Here is a 19,295-nt window from a genome sequence, read left to right on the forward strand (position 1 = left end):
GCACTCTTGGAACTTTCTCCTTTGTTGAATGTGAGGAAATAAATGGCCACGTTGGAAAATTCAAAGTGGCAAGAAATTTCGGGTAACCTCTATAAGCTGAGGATGCCTTGAGTCAACAACCAGAAAAAAACTAAATCTCTCAGTCCTACATCCCCAAGAAGCTAAGTGTTGCCAACAACCACAAGTGGTAAGTGGATTTTTCCCCAGTGGAACCTCCAGATGACAACCCAGTCCTGGCCAACACCTTAATTGCAGCCTTGTGAGACCCTAAGCAGAGAGCTCAGCTAAACCATGTCTGAACTCCCAATCCATAGAAACTTGAGATAATAAATGTGTATTGTTGGGGTTTTTTTTTAAGATTTTATTTATTTGACAGAGAGAGACAGCGAGAGAGGGAACACAAGCAGAGGGAGTGGGTAAGGGAGAAGCAGACTACCCACTGAGGAAGGAGCCTGATGCGGGACTCAATCCCAGGACCCTGGGATCATGACCTGAGCCAAAGACAGATGACGCTTAATGACTGAGCCACCCAGGCGCCCCTAAATATGTATTGTTTTAAGCCACTAAGTTTGTGGTAATAGTTACGCAGGATTAGCAAACCAATACAATTTGTTTCTAATCACAATCTACAATTTATCTCTTCTTATTTCCTATTAAATTCCACTCTGCCTCAGAGAACACACATCATTTGATTTTCATTCTTTTAACTTTGTTAAGACGGTTTTATGACACGAGGTGTGGTAATATATATTGGTAAATGTCCCATGTGTGCTTGGAAAGCATGTATATTTTGTTGTTGGTAGATGGAGTGTTCTATACATGTGAATTACATCCAGCTGGTTGATGGTATTGATCAATTCTTCTACATCCTTGTTGAGTTTCTCTCTATTCATTATATAAATTATTGAGAGAAATGTTGAAGTCTCCAACTATAATTGTAGATTTCTCCTTTAAATTCAATCAGGTTTTTGCTTCATGTATTTCCAAGTTATTTTGTTAGGTACATACACATTTAGAATAGCTATGTGTTCATGGTGAATTGACCCTTTTATCATTATGTAATGTCCCTCATTATCCCTGATAATTTACCTTTCTCTGAAGGCAATTTTAATATTAATATAGCCACTCCAGTTTTCTATGATTAGTATTTGCTTAGTACATCTTTTTCTAATATTTAATTTACCTACACTGTTGTATTTAGAATGAGTTCTTGTAGACAGGAGATAGTTGGCTCCTGTTATTTAGTCCAATTTGACAATCCCATACTTTCAGTTAGTGTGTGCAGATGAATTACATTTAATATAATTATTGATACGTTTGGATTTAGGTCTATGTGATTGTCTTTTAAATCAGATAGGAGAAAAAACCGAGTTACAAATAAAAATTACATTTATACTATCTTTTATATTTACCTACTTAACTTTACTGGAACTTTTTATTTCAGCATGTGGATTTAAGTTACTGTCTAGTGTCCTTTCATGTCAGCCTAAAGGATTTCCTTCAGTATTTCTTTTTTTTTTTTTTTTTAAAGATTTTATTTATTTATTTGAGACAGAGAGAATGAGAGACAGAGAGCATGAGAGGGAGGAGGGTCAGAGGGAGAAGCAGACTCCCTGCCGAGCAGGGAGCCCGATGCGGGACTCGATCCCAGGACTCCAGGATCATGACCTGGGCCGAAGGCAGTCGCTTAACCAACTGAGCCACCCAGGCGCCCCTCCTTCAGTATTTCTTGCAGGGCCTGTCTGCTAATGATAAATTCTCTGTGTTTATCTGGCAATGTCTCAATTTCTTCTTTATCCTTCAAAGATAATTTTGCTATATATAGAATTCTTGAATGACCATCATTTTCTTTTGGCTCTTTGAATATAACATCTTACTGCCTTCTGGTTTCCATGGTTTCTGATGAGAAATTAGCTTGTTAGGATCTCTTGTACATGATGTGACACTTCTCTTACTGCTTTCCAGATCTCTTTCAAAGATGTCTTTAGATTGCAATTTGATTGCAATGTCTTTGATTATAATGTGTCTAGGTATGAATTTCTTTGAGTTTATCTTATATAAGACTTGTTGAGCTCCTTCAATGTGTAGATTAATGTTTTCCATCAAATTTGGGAAGTTTTATGCCATTACTTCATTTTTTTTTAAGATTTTATTTATTTATGTGACGGGGGGGAACACAAGCAGGGGGAGTGGGAGAGGGAGAAGCAAGCTCTCCGCTGAGCAGGGAGCCCAATGTGGGGCTCAATCCCAGGACCCTGGGATCATGACCCGAGCCAAAGGCAGACGCTTAACAACTGAGCCACCCAGGTGTCCCTATGCTATTACTTCTTTAGATGTTATTTCTCTCCTTTCTTTATCTCTCCTCTCCCTCTAGGATTCCCTTATGCATATGATTTCTGGTGCTCCACAGGTCTCTGAGGCTCTGTTCCTATTTATTCATCCTCTTTTCTTTCTGTTTACCAGACTAGATAATCTCAATTGACCTCAAGTTCACTGGGTCTTCTGCTTCCTCAGATGCACTGTTGAGCCCCTCTAGTGAATTTTTAATTTCAGGTATTGTACTTTTCTACCCTAAAATTGCTATTTTGTTCTTTTAATTTCTGACTCTTTGTTACTAATCTCTATTTTATGAGATAATTTTGATACTTTCCTTTAGTTCTTGGACATGGTTTCCTTTCATTCTTTGAACACTTTAAGATAATTGACTTAAAGTCTTTGTATAGTAAATCCAACATCTGAGGTTCCTCAGGAACACTCTCTATTGACTACTATTTTTTTTCCCATGTATGGGCCATACATTCATATTTCTTTGAATGTTTCATAATTTTTTTTTGGTTGGAAACTGTACATTTTGAGTGTGACAACTCTGGACATCAGATCCCCACACATACATACTTCCCAAGATTTGTTGTTGTTGTTGTTGTTGTTTTGCTTGTTTAATGACTTTTCTGAATTGTAAAATATATATTCATTGTTGTATGTGGGCACTGAAGTCTCTGCTCAGTTAACTTTGTGGTCAGCTAATGATAGGACAGATTTCCTTAAATTCTTGAAACCAGTAAGTCTCCTAGTCTTTGCTGACGGACTCTTTTTTTTTTTTAAAGATTTTATTTATTTATTTGAGAGAGAGAGGATGAGAGACAGAGAGCACGAGAGGGAAGAGGGCAGAGGGAGAAGCAGACCCCCTGCTGAGCAGGGAGCCCGATGTGGGACTCGATCCCGGGACTCCAGGATCATGACCTGAGCCGAAGGAGGTCGCTTAACCAACTGAGCCACCCAGGCGCCCTTGCTGAGGGACTCTTTATGCATGTTGAGGCACACCTTCAACACTCAGGAGGCAATTTATAACTCAGCTTCAGCCTTAACTTCCTGCTTGCAAAGACCCTCAAAGTTGGCCGAAGACAAAAGCACAGGACCTTCTCAGGTTTTTCCTGAGCACGTGCACATCCCTGGGCATGCACATGGCCTTCTAAATTCCCAGGAATACGTTGGAGCTTTTCAAAGCCTCCATTAACATATCATTCCCTTGTTTTTCTTCGTATGCCTCTGGTTTGCCTATTATTTGCCCCAAATATTACCCACTGCCTCAGGCAGCTGGAATGTTAAACAAATGCCATTGATTGTTTTTCACAAACATTCCCAGGGAAAAGGCTGTTTGTGGTTGTTCCAGTCAGGTCAAACACAGTCATGTGAGTGAGGTCTTACAAGGAACCACCGGATTAAATCTTGGGAATGCGGCTTTTGAAGAAGCTCCAACTGCATCTGCTCCCTCTAGTGCCTGCCAGACTGGTGGTTCCCACCACAAAAGCAAGCTGTTGGTTGTCAAAGTTACCATGGAGTGAGGAAGGAGGAATGGAAATAGAGCAATTTAAACCACTACAACACTCACAGTTTTTACTGAAATTCAGCCATTAAAAAAACAAAATGAATGCTCTACAAGACTTCAGAGTTCTTGGAAAGTTGATTCTGACAACTTTTGCCAATGTTCTCCTTGCTTTTATGGAGGAGAGGATTTTTGGATGTCCTTACTCTGCCATTTTCACTGACATCACCCTCTACCCCTTGAGTGTGAAAGACAGAGAAAACTTATCCCCACATAGGATCACTTACCCTCCCTCATTTCTGTTGTGGCCATCATACACATTGCATTTACATACAATGAAAACCCCACCAGATAATGTTATAATTTTTGCTTTCAGCCACCATACATATCTTAAATAACTTAAAGGGAGAGGAATTGTCTGGTAAATTTATCCACATATTTTCCACTTATGTTGTTTTTCCTTATTCCTGAAGTTCTAAGTCTCCCTCTGAAAGTTCCATCACTTCCCTTCTGCCTAAAGAAGTTCTTTTAACATTACATTAAAGCAGGTCTGCTGCTGACACATTCTCTTGGTTTTCCTTCATCTAAGAAAGTTTCTATTTTATCTTCATTTGTGAAGGGCATTTTCCCTGGATACGGAATTCTGACTTGACAGTTCTTCCCATTCAGCACTTTAAAAATGTTTCCACTGCCTCCTGTCCTCCACAGCATCTAAGGAGAAACCACGGTCTCTCAAATTATGGTTCCCCCATAGACAATTGTTTTTCTCTGGCTACTTTTAGGATTTTTCTTTCTCTTTCTCTTTTATCTGTAGCAGTTTGAATATGATGTATCTGGCTATAGATCTCTATGAGTTTTTCTGTTTGGGGTTCACTGGGTTTGACTCTGTAATTTTACGTCTTTTACCAAATTTGAGGAAATTTCAGCCATTACTTCTGTTCCTTAAACCAGAAAGAAAGGGCTTCTCTTTCAGATATTTCTGTCTGTGCCAGGATGCAGGTTTAGAGATCAAGTTGTCTTTGGATCCCAGCCAGAAGACAAAGGAGGAAAAAAAAAAAAAGGAAAAAAGAAAGTCACCACTGGATTAATTGTATTTCATGTTCTGGTTTTCTTCCCCAATATGCCTGCTATCATTTACTTTTTAGAGTCCTCTGATATCTGCTTTATGCATTCTTCCCAGGGTTTTTCGCTACATTCAGACGGAGAGCAAGGTGGAATGTGTTTACCCAACCTTCACTCAAATCAGAACCTCCCATATTCTCTTAACCTCTGGAGTCAGGCTTTGCCTCCACTGCTCTGCTGAAAGGACATGTGTCAAAAATATAATTGAATTTTTTATATTGACCTTGATCTTATAACCTTTCTAAAGTCATGTATTGGTTCCAGTAATGTTTTTGTGGATTCCTTAGGATTTTCTATATGAATGATTATGTCATTTGAACATGAAAATAATTTTACTTTTTCTTCTTTTGATCTTCATACCATTTGTTTCTTTTTGCTGTCTTTTTTGCCTTTAACTCTACCTAGAGCCTCCAGCTCACTGAAGAATAGCAGTGAGAACAGACAACTTCCTCTTTTTCTCAATCTAAAGAGAAAACTTTTCAATATTTTACCATTAAGTATAATGTTGTTGTTCTTTATGAGAAGGTTAAAGATACTTTCTAATCCTAATTTGTTGAGGTTTTTTGTTTGTTTGTTTGAAGAATAGAATTTAGTAATTCATAGCTTACATATAACACCAGTGCTCATCATAACAAGTGCCCTCCTTAATACCCATCACCTATTTAGCCCATCCCCCACCCACGTCCCTCCATCAACTCTAAGTTTGATCTCTATAGTTAAGAGTCTCTCACGGTTCCGCTCTCCTTCTCTCTTTTTTCCCTTCCCACACGTTCATCTGTTTTGTTTCCTAAATTCCACATATGAGTTAAATCACATGGTATTTGTCTTTCTCTGACTGAGTTATTTTGCTTAGCATAATACACTCTACCTCCATCCATGTTGCTGCAAGGGGCAAGATTTCATTCTTTTTAATGGCTGAGTAATATTCCTGTGTGTGTGTGTGTGCATATATATACACTGGGGTGTATGTGCCTCTTTGAATCTGTATTTTTTTATCCTTTGGGTAAATATGTAGTAGTGTAATTGCTGGGTCATAGCGTAGCTCTATTTTCAATTTTTTGAGAAACCTCCATACTGTTTTCCAGAGTTACTGCACCAGTTTGCATTCCCACCAACAGTGTAAGAGGGTTCCCCTTTCTCCACATCCTTACCAACATCTGTTGTTTCTTGTGTTTTATATTTTAGCCATTCTGACAGGTGTAAGGTGGCATCTCACTGTGGTTTTGATTTGCATTTCCCTGATGATGAGTGATGTTGAGCATCTTTTCATGTGTCTGTTAGCCATCTGGATGTCTTCTTTAGAAAAATGTCTATTCATGTCTTCTGCCCATTCCTTAACTGGATTATTTGGTTTTGGGGTGTTGACTTTGATAAGTTCTTTATAGATTTTGGATAGTAACCCTCTATCAGATATGTCACTTGCAAATATCTTTTCCCACTCCATAAGCTGTTTTTTAGTTTCATTGATTGTGTCCTTTGTTGTGCAGAAGCTTTTTATCTTAATGAAGTCCCAATAGTTCATTTTTGCTTTTGTTTCCCTTGCCTCTGGAGACCTGTCTTGCAAGAAGTTGCTATGGCCAAGGTCAAAGGGGTTACTGCCTATGTTCTCCTCTAGGATTTTGATGGTTTCCTGTCTTACATTCAGGTCTTTCATCCATTTTGAATTTATTTTTGTGTATGGTGTAAGAAAGTGGTCCAGTTTCATCCTTCTGCATGTTGCTGTCCAGTTTTCCAAACACCATTTATTAAAGAGACTGTCTTTTTTCCATTGGATATTCTTTCCTGCTTTGTCAAAAATTAGTAGACCATCTAGTTGTGGGTCCATTTCTGGGTTTTCTATTCTGTCCCATTGATCTATGTATCTGTTTTTGTGCCAGTACCATACTGTCTTGATGACTACAGCTTTGTAATGTAGCTTGAAGTCCAGAATCATGATGCCTCCCACTTTTTTTCTTTTTCAGGATTGCTTTGGTTATTTGGGGTTGTTTGTGTTTCCAAACAAAAATCTTGAATTAATTTAGAAATGTATCAAATGCCTTTTGGTACCTATTGAGATGATCAAATCATTTTTCTTCTTTCTGTCAATCTGATGAAGTACCTTGATTAGCTTTCATATGGTAAACCAAATTTGTACTCCTGGCATAAATTCTACTTGATCTGATGCATTTGACTAAATTTTTTCTCTGATTCTTCTACTCCATTTAGCCTCATTTCCTCTGATTTGCTTTTTCCACCCACATAACTGAGATCGAAATTTAGTGAGTTACGTAATGTAATATGACAATGTATTTTGAAGATCAAAATCACGATTTATAAGAAGAAATCATATTTATGTTAAATAATGCAAGGGCTATGTTATCATACTTTACAAGATACTAGCAATCTCTTAAAGATTATCTAAAAACAACACTCATTATGGCTACAGCCAAGAAAGTGGTAATAAACTGAGGGTTTTGAAATAGATTCTGACAACAGTTACACACAAAATACAAAATTATGACCAATACTAACCCTAATACCTTTAAGGCAAGGTCTGAATTCAAGTTCAGAATCATGATGCCTCCCACTTTTTTTCTTTTTCAGGATTGCTTTGGTTATTTGGAGTCGTTTGTGTTTCCAAACAAAAATCTTGAATTAATTTAGAAATGTATCAAATGCCTTTTGGTGTCTATTGAGATGTATTATTTATGTCATAAACATGCATATCAGAAAATTCTAGATCATGACGCTACTTAAAGTATTACAGTTAATTAATAAAACCAAACTAAAATAAAACAGACTGAATCTAAGAGGGAGAAAAAGAACAAAAACATAAAGAAGCAAGATGCTTCCTTTATTTTAAATATGGGTATGTGGCACTGAATCAGGCTTTTTAGTAGTAAAACGTTGCAACACAATCACTTCCAAACAAAACAAAACACAAAAAAATTAATGTATAATTTTTTTAAAGATTTTATTTATTTGAGAGAGAGAGAATGAGAGAGTGAGAGAGAGCACATGAAGGGGGGAAGGTCAGAGGGAGAAGCAGACTCCCTGCTGAGCAAAGAGCCCAATGCAGGACTCAATCCTGGGACTCCAGGATCATGACCTGAGCTGAAGGCAGTCGCTTAATGGTTTTGGGGTTTTGACTTTGATAAGTTCTTTATAGATTTTGGATAGTAACCCTCTATCAGATATGTCACTTGCAAATATCTTCTCCCACTCCACAAACTGTCTTTTAGTTTCATTGATTGTGTCCTTTGTTGTGCAGAAGCTTTTTATCTTAATGAAGTCCCAATAGTTCATTTTTGCTTTTGTTTCCCTTGCCTCTGGAGACCTGTCTTGCAAGAAGTTGCTATGGCCAAGGTCAAAGGGGTTACTGCCTATGTTCTCCTCTAGGATTTTGATGGTTTCTTATCTTACATTTAGGTCTTTCATCCATTTTGAATTTATTTTTGTATATGGTGTAAGAAAGTGGTCCGGTTTCATCCTTTTGCACGTTGCTGTCCAGTTTTCCCAACACCATTTATTATTTATTATTGTTTCTTGTGTTTTATATTTAAGCCATTCTGACAGGTGTGAGGTGGCATCTCACTGTGGTTTTGATTTGCATTTCCCTGATGATGAGTGATGTTGAGCATCTTTTCATGTGTCTGTTAGCCATCTGGATGTCTTCTTTAGAAAAATGTCTATTCATGTCTTCTGCCCATTCCTTAACTGGATTATTTGGTTTTGGGGTGTTGACTTTGATAAGTTCTTTATAGATTATGGATAGTAACCCTTTATGCCCAGGCGTCCTAATGTGCAATTTTTATCACATTCTAAAAATCCTATTGGCTTTCCCTCACAAGAAACCTGAGAGCTTGCTACTCCCTCACGTGACTTTTCACAGCCAATACCTCAAACAGGAATAAGAGCCAAGAATCTATCACTAGAGAATGAGATGAGTCATTCCATATAGAATGGGTCCTTAGAGGGTTCTTTTAAGCCCCAATCAAAAAAGCACACAGAGATGGATGGGGTCCAAGCTGTGAAAACAGACAAAAGGAAGAGAGAAGTAAGATACAAGTGTTGCCAGCATGGTTCTCCCCTCTTAAAAAAGGAGATTAAGTAGGAGAGCAAAAGACAAAACTCATGGATGACGTCATCAACAAAACTAGGTCACAAAGAATTCTCAGCAACATAATACAGGTTGGTGGGGCCAACCACTGACAGCAGTGAGACCCACATGAGAATGAAAGCAGGCCAGAAACAGGAGAAACCAGATCCTAAGAGCTGGGCAAATGAGAGATTGACACCTAGTGGTCAGTTCTAAAAGGAGGGGCTCCCAACTCAGGTGTGGATCTAGGCCCAACAGGTGAAACTTGGAGGGGCTTCATGGTGAGAGCAAGGCCACTATAGGAAGTCAGAAAGGTGCTAGGCAGCTGACCATCAGGACTCTCAGGAACACCCAGTGGGGCTTCCTTCCAAAAAGAGAGAGCCCAGATTGAGGAGAAACAGCTGGGAGTAGAGCCCAAGTCAATCAGGGCAGGGCACCTGGGCATGAAAGAGAGAAAATGTTCAAATACTAATGGGGGAGGGGACGAGAGGAAGCAAATTATCACAAAGCACTGAAGAGAGGAATGCACAAGAACCATTAATACTTTGTGATAGGGGCGACTGGGTGGCTCAGTCGTTAAGTGTCTGCTTTCGGCTCAGGTCATGATCCCAGGACCTTGGGATCGAGCCCCGCATCGGGCTCCCTGTTCCACGGGAAGCCTGCTTCTCCCTCTCCCACTCCCCCTGCTTGTGCTCCCTCTCTCGCTGTGTCTCTCTCTGTCAAATAAATAAAATCTTTAAAAAAATTGTTTTTAAATAAACAAATAAATAAATACTTTGTGATAGAATCAGAAAGGAGAGAAGGACACTCTGGCCAACTCCCAACCCTATACATGAACTTCCTTCTAAAATTACAACTTCAGGGGCACCTGGGTGGCTCAGTCAGTTAAGCCATGGACTCTTGATTTTGGCTCAAGTCATGATCTCGGGGTGGTGGAATGGAGCCCTCTATCAGCTCTACACTCAGCAGGGAGTCTGCTTCTCTCCCTCTCCCTCTGTCCCTCCCTCCGCTCATGCACACTCTCTCTCTCTAAAATAAATAAATAAATCAACAAATAAAAATACAACTTCAGCAACAGAAGAAGATTATAGTCAATCCCCCATTCAAAAATATCAAAAAGAGAGAAAAATGGTTCCCATAACATATATTCAGAAAACAAATATTCAGAAAAATATGACTACAGAGCAGATGAAAACAGTGAGCTCATATTTCAAAATGAGTTAAATGAAATTAAGAAAATAGGAGAAGCTATGAAAAAAACAGCATAAATGAGATGGCCAGACACAAGGCGTGTATGAAAGGAGCTGACAGAACTCAGAAACAAATCTAAACAAAAGAAAAAAAAAATTCAGGAGTGAAGACTAAACCCGAAGGAATGACTAGAAACCACAGTAAGTACAGTAAGAGAATAAATTTGTGAAAATGAGAAGAAAGGGGAAACTAAAACAAATGAAGAAAGGAATAAAGAGCATAAGAGAAAAATGATAGACATAAAAGACAAGCAAAAAAGAGCCAACATATGCATGGGAAGAAAACCAAAGCAATGGAACTAAAAAAAAACACTTTTAAAAAAAGTATAATTCAAAAATATTCCCTAAAATAAAAGGAGACTTGAACCTTCATATTTATAAGACACACCATGTACCTGGGAAAATCAACCCAGAATGGTCAACACTCTAGTCAAACAATGGAACTATAAAGAAGAAAAAAAAATTTTACAGCATTTAGACAAAAAGACGAAGTGACTCTTAAGGAAAAGTAAATCAACCTGGCATCAAACTTTCCAACAGTAACCTTCAAAGCCAGAACACATAAGAGTAGCATATTTCAGATCCTCCAGGAAAGATAATGTTCACCAAATTATATCCTGAATACCTTTCAAGTATAAGGTCACAGCCCAATCTCTTACAAGCACATAAGATATCAGATATCAGCTCTTCCTGCTTCATCTTCCTCCTTCCCTTCCTGAACAGTTCAGTCCTCACTCAGCCAGCAGGTAGAGGAAAACAAGGTAGTCACTTGCAAGGGGGTGGGGATGAGGGCAGGGAGCAGCCACGATGGCCTAAGGTGGGATGCAAAAGTCCAAGTGGGTTGAGGAAGGCATTCACAGAAGAGGGCACCTAGCAGAACCTGAGAGGGAAGAGGAAGACGTCAACATAAGGGAGGCATGACTTGGAGTGCTGAGGCACAGGGGGGTAAAGCCTGACTAGAAAGTCATAGTCCAAATGGGATGAAAAGGACAATCTGGCTTGGGATGCCAAAGCCCAGGCAGGGGAAGGGGGCATCAGCGTGGGTGAGGGAGGGTGGGGAGGCACCCCAGTGTAGGGAGTCAGAGGCCAAGTAGGATGGATGGGGTACAGGGGATAAATGCCTAAGTGGGGTGAAAGGATATCCACATGGGGACATCCTGAAATGGGGAGTGAGATCCCAAGCAGAGTAAGAACATCCATGCAAAGGGCAAAGGGGGCAGTCAGGCTGGGACATCTGTTACTTGCAGGAGAGTTGAACAAATAAGTTACAACATTAAGGATAATAGGAGTCAGTTTCTCACTGTTGAAGAAAAGGGATACAAACATGGAAAAGGAGTAAAATAGGGGCGCCTGGGTGGCTCAGTCAATTAAGCCTCTGCCTTCGGCTCAGGTCATAATCTCGGGGTCCTGGGATCAAGCCTCGCATCATCGGGCTCTCTGCTCAGCGGGGAGCCTGCTTCTCCCTCTCCCACTCCCCCTGCTTGTGTTCCCTCTCTCACTGTCTCTCTCTCTCTCTGTCAATTAAATAAATAAATAAAATCTTTAAAAATAAATTAATTAAAATTTAAATTTAAAAAAAAGAAAAGGAATAAAATAGAATGAACTTTGTGGTATTGAATTGGAATTGGAGTATTTTTTTTTTTTAAGATTTTATTTATTTATTTGACAGAGAGAGACACAGTGAGAGAGGGAACACATGCAGGGGAAGTGGGAGAGGGAGAAGCAGGCTTCCCAGTGAGCAGGGAGCCCGATGCAGGGCTCGATCCCAGAATCCTGGGATCATGACCTGAGCCAAAGGCAGACACTTAACGAGTGAGCCACCCAGGTGCCCCAGGAATTGGAGGTACTGATATGATTCCAGTTAGATACTGGAATATGATATGATTGATTGATTGATTGATTGATGAATGGTAGATGGATGGATGATAGACAAAGATGCAAATGTGGGACAAATCTGAGACAGTCTGAGCTTCAAAATAAATAATGATAATAATGGAGTATAATCCACCATATGAAATAGGAAACCTTGAGTCTGATATGAATGAATGAATGAATGAATGAATTGAAAATGTGATGAGGAACAGAGTATTTATACAGTTTCAAAGTATATCCCCACAAAGTGCTAATTAACTACAAAGAGGGAAAGAGTAACTTGACAGTAGAGAAGCTTGGCAAACATCACCTCAATCAAGTGATCACAGTGAACACATCAGTTGTGGGAACAAGTCAAAAATGTGTGCCACCTGACTGGATGCACTGAGAACACAGCATCAATTTTTTTTAACTTATTTATTTTTATTTAAATTCAATTAACATATGATGTATTACTGGTTTCAGAGGTAGAGGTCATTGATTCTTATATAACACCCAGTGGCCATTACATCACACGCCCTCCTGAATGTCCATCGCCCAGTTACCCCATCCCCCGACCCCTTCTCCTACAGCAACCCTCAGTTTGTTTTCTATGCTTAAGAGTCTCTTATGGTTTGTCTCCCTCTCTGATTTCATCTTGTTTTGTTTTTTTCCTCTCTTCCCCTATGATCCTCTGTCTTGTTTCTTAAATTCCCCATATCAGTGAGATCATATGATAACTGTCTTTCTCTGATTGACTTATTTCTCTTAGCATAATACACTCTAGTTCCAACCACATCATTGTAAGTGGTGATTTCATTTTTTTGATGGCTGCATAATATTCCATTGTGTATATATATACCACATCTTCTTTATCCATTCATCTGTCGATGGACATCTGGGCTCTTTCCATAGTTTGGCTGTTGCGGACATTGCTGCTATAAACATTGGGCTGCAGGTGCCCCTTCGGATCCCTACATTTGCATCTTTGGGGTAAATACCTAGTAGTGCAATTGGATAGCAGCACTTTTGTAGTGTTCTTCCCAAAAATGCACAGCCTGAGTCTAATCATCAGATGGCATCAGACAAACCCAACTTGAGGGACATTCTACAAATTAACTGGTTTGTTATCTTAAGGTCATCAAAGTCAAGGAAAGTCTGAGGAACTGTTCCAGATAGAAGGCGGTAAAGAGAAGTGACTGCTTAATGCAATGCATGATCCTGGCTGGGTCTTTTCGATTTAAAAGATGCTATCAGAACACTTGGTCAAACTCTGAGTTTCGTCTGAGTATGAGATGTTAGTATTGTGTCAACGCAATTTTCCTAATATTGAGGTTATCGTAGGTGAATGTCTTTGTAGGAAAAACACACTCAAGTATTCAGGGGCACAAGGCATCAGGTAAGCAACTTATTCTCAAATGATTTGTAGGGAAAAAATTTCTTGGTGTAGTACTTTAACTTTTCTGTAAGTCCGTGATTGCTTGAAAATAAATAAAATACATAAACAAAGAAGGTTCAGGGCATATTGTTCCCATGAGCCCTTCCTGAAAGCATCTACTAGAGAAGAAACTTCAGACAGCTAAGAAATGATTGCAGAGGGTTGGTGAAGGACCCGTGGTGGGCACTGAGCACATTTAACTATAGAACCAGGACCAGGTGATGGAGATAAGGGTGCCAGGACCGTATGATTGACATGCTCGACAACGCAGATAAAATACAAACATGAAAAATGAGTAGAGTGAGGGGAGCATATATAGAAGAAGGACCTCACCAATTGCCTATCAGTATTAACTATGAGTAAAATAATTTTATTTTAAATCAGAGGCAGAATTGGAGAAAAGAAATGGAGAAGATTTATAAGCTATTCCAAACATTACTCATGGTAGGACACCCAATACACAGGACCAAAAAGGGGATGGGTATTTAAGGTATTATACAAAGGTATTACCATAAAGATAACCAGGAGGACAAAAATCCAAGTCTTCCTATATATCCGAGGAGATAGCAAGAAAGACAGAGAGAGCAAGAGAAAGAGGGAGACTACAGAGAAACCATACAGATGCAAACAAAGAGAAGGGCCACTGTACTCAGGCGACAGCTTTCTCAAGCAGCTTGCGACAACCACTCAAGATCTGCTCATGTTCCAGAACATGACTCCAAACATGCCCCAAACACAGAAAGATGGGGACCCTGGGAAACGGTCCATATAATCACACGTAAAGGGAGAAAAACAAAAGCCCACATCTTTTTTCAGAAAATAGAGCAAGACAAATATTCGGGATCACACCTTCAAAAATGTTTGGTAAAAGCTTTCTTCGTAGTTGTGATCTAGCTTAGGAATAAACACCTTTTCAAGAGAAGGCTTGTCAGTGAAAGAGGCTGAAGGAAGGGAAGGATACTCCTGGGATAAGACTCACAAAAGAACCGGTAGAAGTTTTCTCAAGAGAAAAGATCCTACCTTTTCCCCACCGGGGAGGCAACACGCTCCAAGGCTTATGATGATGGTCAGGTCACGAGGCTCACGCACACAGCGGCCTTGGCAGAATGGGAAGTTGAAAAGCACATACCTAAGAAACGAAAAAGAATAAACTTTAAAATACTGATTAGACTGCTAATTACTTAGGTTTATTTAGCAAAGCTGCTGCTTTTATATTTTCTGTTCAGGGCTTTAATATAAATCATTGCATAAAGTTGAAATTCTCTTTGAAGTATTAATTAATTACCTAAGGGGAGAAGAAGGGAAAATCATTTCCTTCCACATTTGAGCAACCAGTATGTTCTCTTCCCCTAGGTGACCTCAAGGGATAGGAGCTTCCCCCGGTTTCTCCAAGGGACCGTCCTCTGTACTGGTGGGCTCAGACGCCATGATCTGGTGTGACCTCATGGGAGGGAAAGGCCTGGACGCGCCTATTCATGCCTGCCCTTGGTCCCAGCTGAGCACAAACACACAACTGTTACAGGTACCCATCTAACCTACGTCTTTTCAGTCTGATGACACTTTGGGTCTGTCGCCAGTGGTCAACGCCCTCAACTCTTCTCATCCAGTTCAACTATCATCATATCCCTCTTTAGGCCGGTCCTGAGTTTAGGTCAACACAATTAGCATTGATCTTACACATACCTAATGTCAAGCCCTGGGGCAGCCAAGGAGACACAACACCAACTAAAACACTGTTCCTGCCCATGAAGAGCTCAGCGTGGTCGGAAACAGACACGAGAAACAGATGACCGAACATACTGCAACAATGCACCTGAACAGACATGATTTCACGGGACAGACAGGGCAGAGGAGGAAGGCACCAGCTCTGCTAGAGTGATTCAAAGATGCTTCAAACAGAAAGAAATAGTCACACTGGATATTCAAGAATGAATACGAATTTGCTAGAGATTTGAGGGTAGGGGGATGTCAGGGAAAGAGATGAGCACATGAGAAACCAAGAAGGCAAGAAAGAGCATGGCATGTTCCAGATCTTCAAGCGGGTCAGGATGGCCAAAGCATAGGAGGTCCATGTGGGGAGGGGATGAGATTGGGTGCCAGCCGGGGGACTGGCAGAGGCCAGATCCTACATGGTCCTGGGTTCTGCGCCAAGGAGTTGAGGATTTACTCAAAGGCAGTGGCCCAGAAGAGGCGGGAGTGTGCTGTGGTCAGATTTCAGCTTCAGAAAGACCACTCTGCTGGTTGAATGGAGGAGAGCAAGACCAGAGAAAGAGAGACTGATCAGGAGGTTCCTACAGGACAGCAGAGCAGTGAGACAAGTCGGCCTTGGGAGGCCACAGACCTGGGTTTCATGCAAGCTCATCATCTCATCATCTCATAATGCAAGACTTTCACTTGGCCTCCTGTCTCACCTCACCTCACCTCACCTCAGGACTAGCTTCATTGGCCTGCAAACTTCATGGTAACAGAAGGCGCCACACTTAGAAGGGCTCTGTGCTTGCTTTAATCTTTTGTTATCCCTCTCTTGAAACTCTTAATAAGATCTAAACAAAGGGTCCCACATTTTTATTTTGCACCGGGCCCTACAAATTATGTAGCTGCACCTCTGAGCGTAATAATAGTACCTATTATGACCAGAGGGTTATTGGGAACATTAAATGAGCAAATACATGTAGAAAACACAGTGTCTGGTACTAAGTCCTCCACAAAATGGAAACTATTTTATTACTATTATCATCATCATCATCATCATCATATCCCCAAGAAGAAGAGGAGGGGCCTATAATAAGGGACCAGCAGAGAAGATGGGAGGAGAAGGAAAGCAGAGGATGGAATGGGTAGGACATCTCTCCAGAGGGTGGAGAAAGTGCACAGGAAGGATGCAGGAAGGTGGGCTGGGCAAGGCGTCCTCACCCAGGCTAACACTAGCAGCAGCCTTAATAAAGTGGAAAAAACTTTCAAATATCCACAGGACTCTAAACTAAAGCACACCTTCAACATTCATATCCAGATCCGACTCTTTCCTAAAAAGTGAAGTCTCGTTGCTACTTCTATGCAGGTTTTAGCAATTTCAGAATGTAATGCAAGAGGGCTAAAGTGCAGTATGTGGCCTGTGGTCCTCAAAAGTTCAAGTTCGGGGTGAGGAAGCCAAGAATGCAATCTCTTGAGAAAAGGGAGCACATGGGATCAACAAACTAACCAAGCTCTCATCAAATTAATCTGTGACCACTAAAAGCCAGAAATTTAATGAAAAGGCTGAGTGACTGTTAAGAAATATTCCTAAAGCAAACAAAAGTATTAGGTTGAGCCATCTGAAATTGCCATATCCATAGTCAAATATCAGCAATTTCACACACCTCAACCAACATTTCCCTAAAAATATAGGTAACCATTAAAAAGGCAACACTAAAATAAAACATCACAGTAGCCAAAGAACATTATGCCTAAAAAGAAAAGAAAAAGAAAAAAGAAAAATTAGGCATCTTTTAAAAAGATATCATTAATCACTCTTAGAGTCAGAGAGCAATAAATATTAATTCTCTTAATGTAATAATTCAGGAAGAAAGCAAACATTTTAGTAGAAGACATCAACAGAATGGGACCAGGGAAGGAATAAGCGAACAAGCATACTCGCAAAAACTATAGCTGAAGAAAATATGTATGAGTGAAGAAACAAATAGTATAATAAAAACAATTTTATACTTGAACTACAGGCATATCATAACACATGTTCAATAATACAATAAAATGGCAATTTATTAAAACATGAACTTGACTTGATAAAAAAGCAAATTAGTGACTGGGTAATTCCTCTATTTATTATTTATTGAGCTAATAACAAATGCACAAAGAAATGAGACAGAAGGCTTTAAAACCTATTGGAAATTTCTTTGTGGAATTGGGCCAATCAGATCTTCCAGGCAGTTCTAACTCGTGATATAAAAGGCCCTCTAGAGCATTTGGATGGGCTTTTTTAAAAATATACACAGCTGCTTGACACCAGGATGCCACTATGGGGTAGGTTAAATGGCAACCAACAGATACAAGGCCTCCAGCACTTTTTAATTCTTTAATTTTTTCCATTCTCGTTTTAATGATATCCTTAGAATGAGATGGGGGTTGCACGGTGATGTGGATTCCCCACTCCCCCAATAATATTAACAAAGACTGAGGACTGCAATTAAGGTGTCAAAATATAGGAAAGTCAGAGATGAAAAAGTAACCAAAGGGTTCAGATGATTGCGGTCTGTTCTCCCAGCTCCTCTTAATCCATCAGAAGCATTTGACACAGTGATTTTCCCTTCTGCTTGAAGTACGGTCTTCACGTGCCTCCTGGCTCACCATTGTCTCCTGGTTTTATTTCAGTTTCCACTGGCCTCCACCTCTGTTCCCCCTGCTAGATTTGCTTCCCTTTCTCAGATTCTGTTAGAGTTCCACAGAACTCAGCCTGAAAACCTCTTCTCTATAGACCTAGAGAATCTCCCATGCCTGGGGCTTTAAATAGGACCCCAAATGTAGTTCCATGGCCCCCACCCTTCTCCTGAGCTCCCAGCATGCATAACAAGCTGCCCATTCCACGTTTCTACTAGCGTGGCTAACAGGTATTTCAAACTTAACATGGCCAAAACAACTTTAGATCCCCATGCCTCCCCCTGACCCCATCCCCTTGTTGTCCAGTCTTCCCCAGTTCAGTAGTGAGACTACAAACTAGGAGTCATTCTATCACAGCCCACATCCAATCCATCAGCAAGTTTTGTGAAGTCTGTCTTCAGAGGATATCCTGAATTCCACCATTTGTCACCATCTCCACCTGTACCACCCCCATCCAAGGCACTCTCGCCTCTCCCCCAGATGATCACAAGAGCCTCGTACCTGTCCCCCCATTTCCACTCCCACTCATCACCCCCAGGTTATGTTTTCATTATTCAGATCAGAGCATTCTCCCAGTCCAATGGCCTCCCACCACCCTCGGAACAAAGTGCAAACTCTACTGCTTCCAGACATGGAAGTGTACGTTAATACAGTTCCCGCAGAGAACAATCTGGCAATGTCTAGTACACCTGAAGATCAGGACACCTTCTGAGCCAGCAATTCCAAATCCTGGCAGCTCCCCCCAGAAAAACTCTTGCAAAGATTCTGTACAGAGATGTTCTCTGCAGAACTGTTTCTAATAGTTAAAAAAGTATAAAATATATAATTGTCCCTCAGTAGGAAAATTGAAAAATAAGTTGGTTTTTTTTTTTTTTCAACTGATAGAATGCTATATACTGGGGTGCCTGGTTGGCTCAGCCGGTTAAGCATCAAATTCTTGATCTCAGCTCAGGTCATGATCTAAGAGTGAGTTTGAGCCCAGCATTGGGCTCCCAGCTTTGGGTTCCCAGTGTGGAGCCTACTTAAAAAAAAAAAAAAAAAGAATGCTGTATACTCATTAAAATAAATAAATTAGATCTATGAGTACAGTGATAGAATCTATTTTTGATGTTTGACCACTGATGGCATTCCAGCCCCCAACACACTTTCTTTCCCTTTTGCCCCACATCTAGCCCAACCTATAAGAAAGCCAGGGCACTCCCTCCCTTGGTTCTGGCAAGAAAGTTCAAAAAAGCATGCTGCTTCTGGAACCTTCTCTCCACCTCACCTCCTAACCACAACAAAAAACAGAGCCACTGTCCTTCCCGCCCCTCCCACCTTCACTCTTTTTCACTCCAAACCAAACTCAAGCTCTTCTCCTTC

At 40.3% G+C, this 19,295-nt stretch overlaps 1 long non-coding RNA gene across 1 annotated transcript in view; it reads right to left on the reverse strand.

Annotated features, from left to right (window-relative positions):
* The window catches only part of LOC145717661 (uncharacterized), a 205,490-nt gene that overhangs the window by 145,432 nt on the left and 40,763 nt on the right, over window positions 1-19,295 (reverse strand). Inside the window, exon 2 of the long non-coding RNA XR_014141031.1 lies at window positions 14,583-14,691. This is a non-coding gene — a long non-coding RNA (uncharacterized LOC145717661). The remainder of the gene's footprint in view (window positions 1-14,582; window positions 14,692-19,295) is intronic.

The sequence above is a fragment of the Leptonychotes weddellii genome, chromosome 16 (assembly GCF_054177405.1).
Source record: "Leptonychotes weddellii isolate Sample4059 chromosome 16, ASM5417740v2, whole genome shotgun sequence".
Taxonomy (NCBI): Eukaryota; Metazoa; Chordata; class Mammalia; order Carnivora; family Phocidae; genus Leptonychotes; species Leptonychotes weddellii.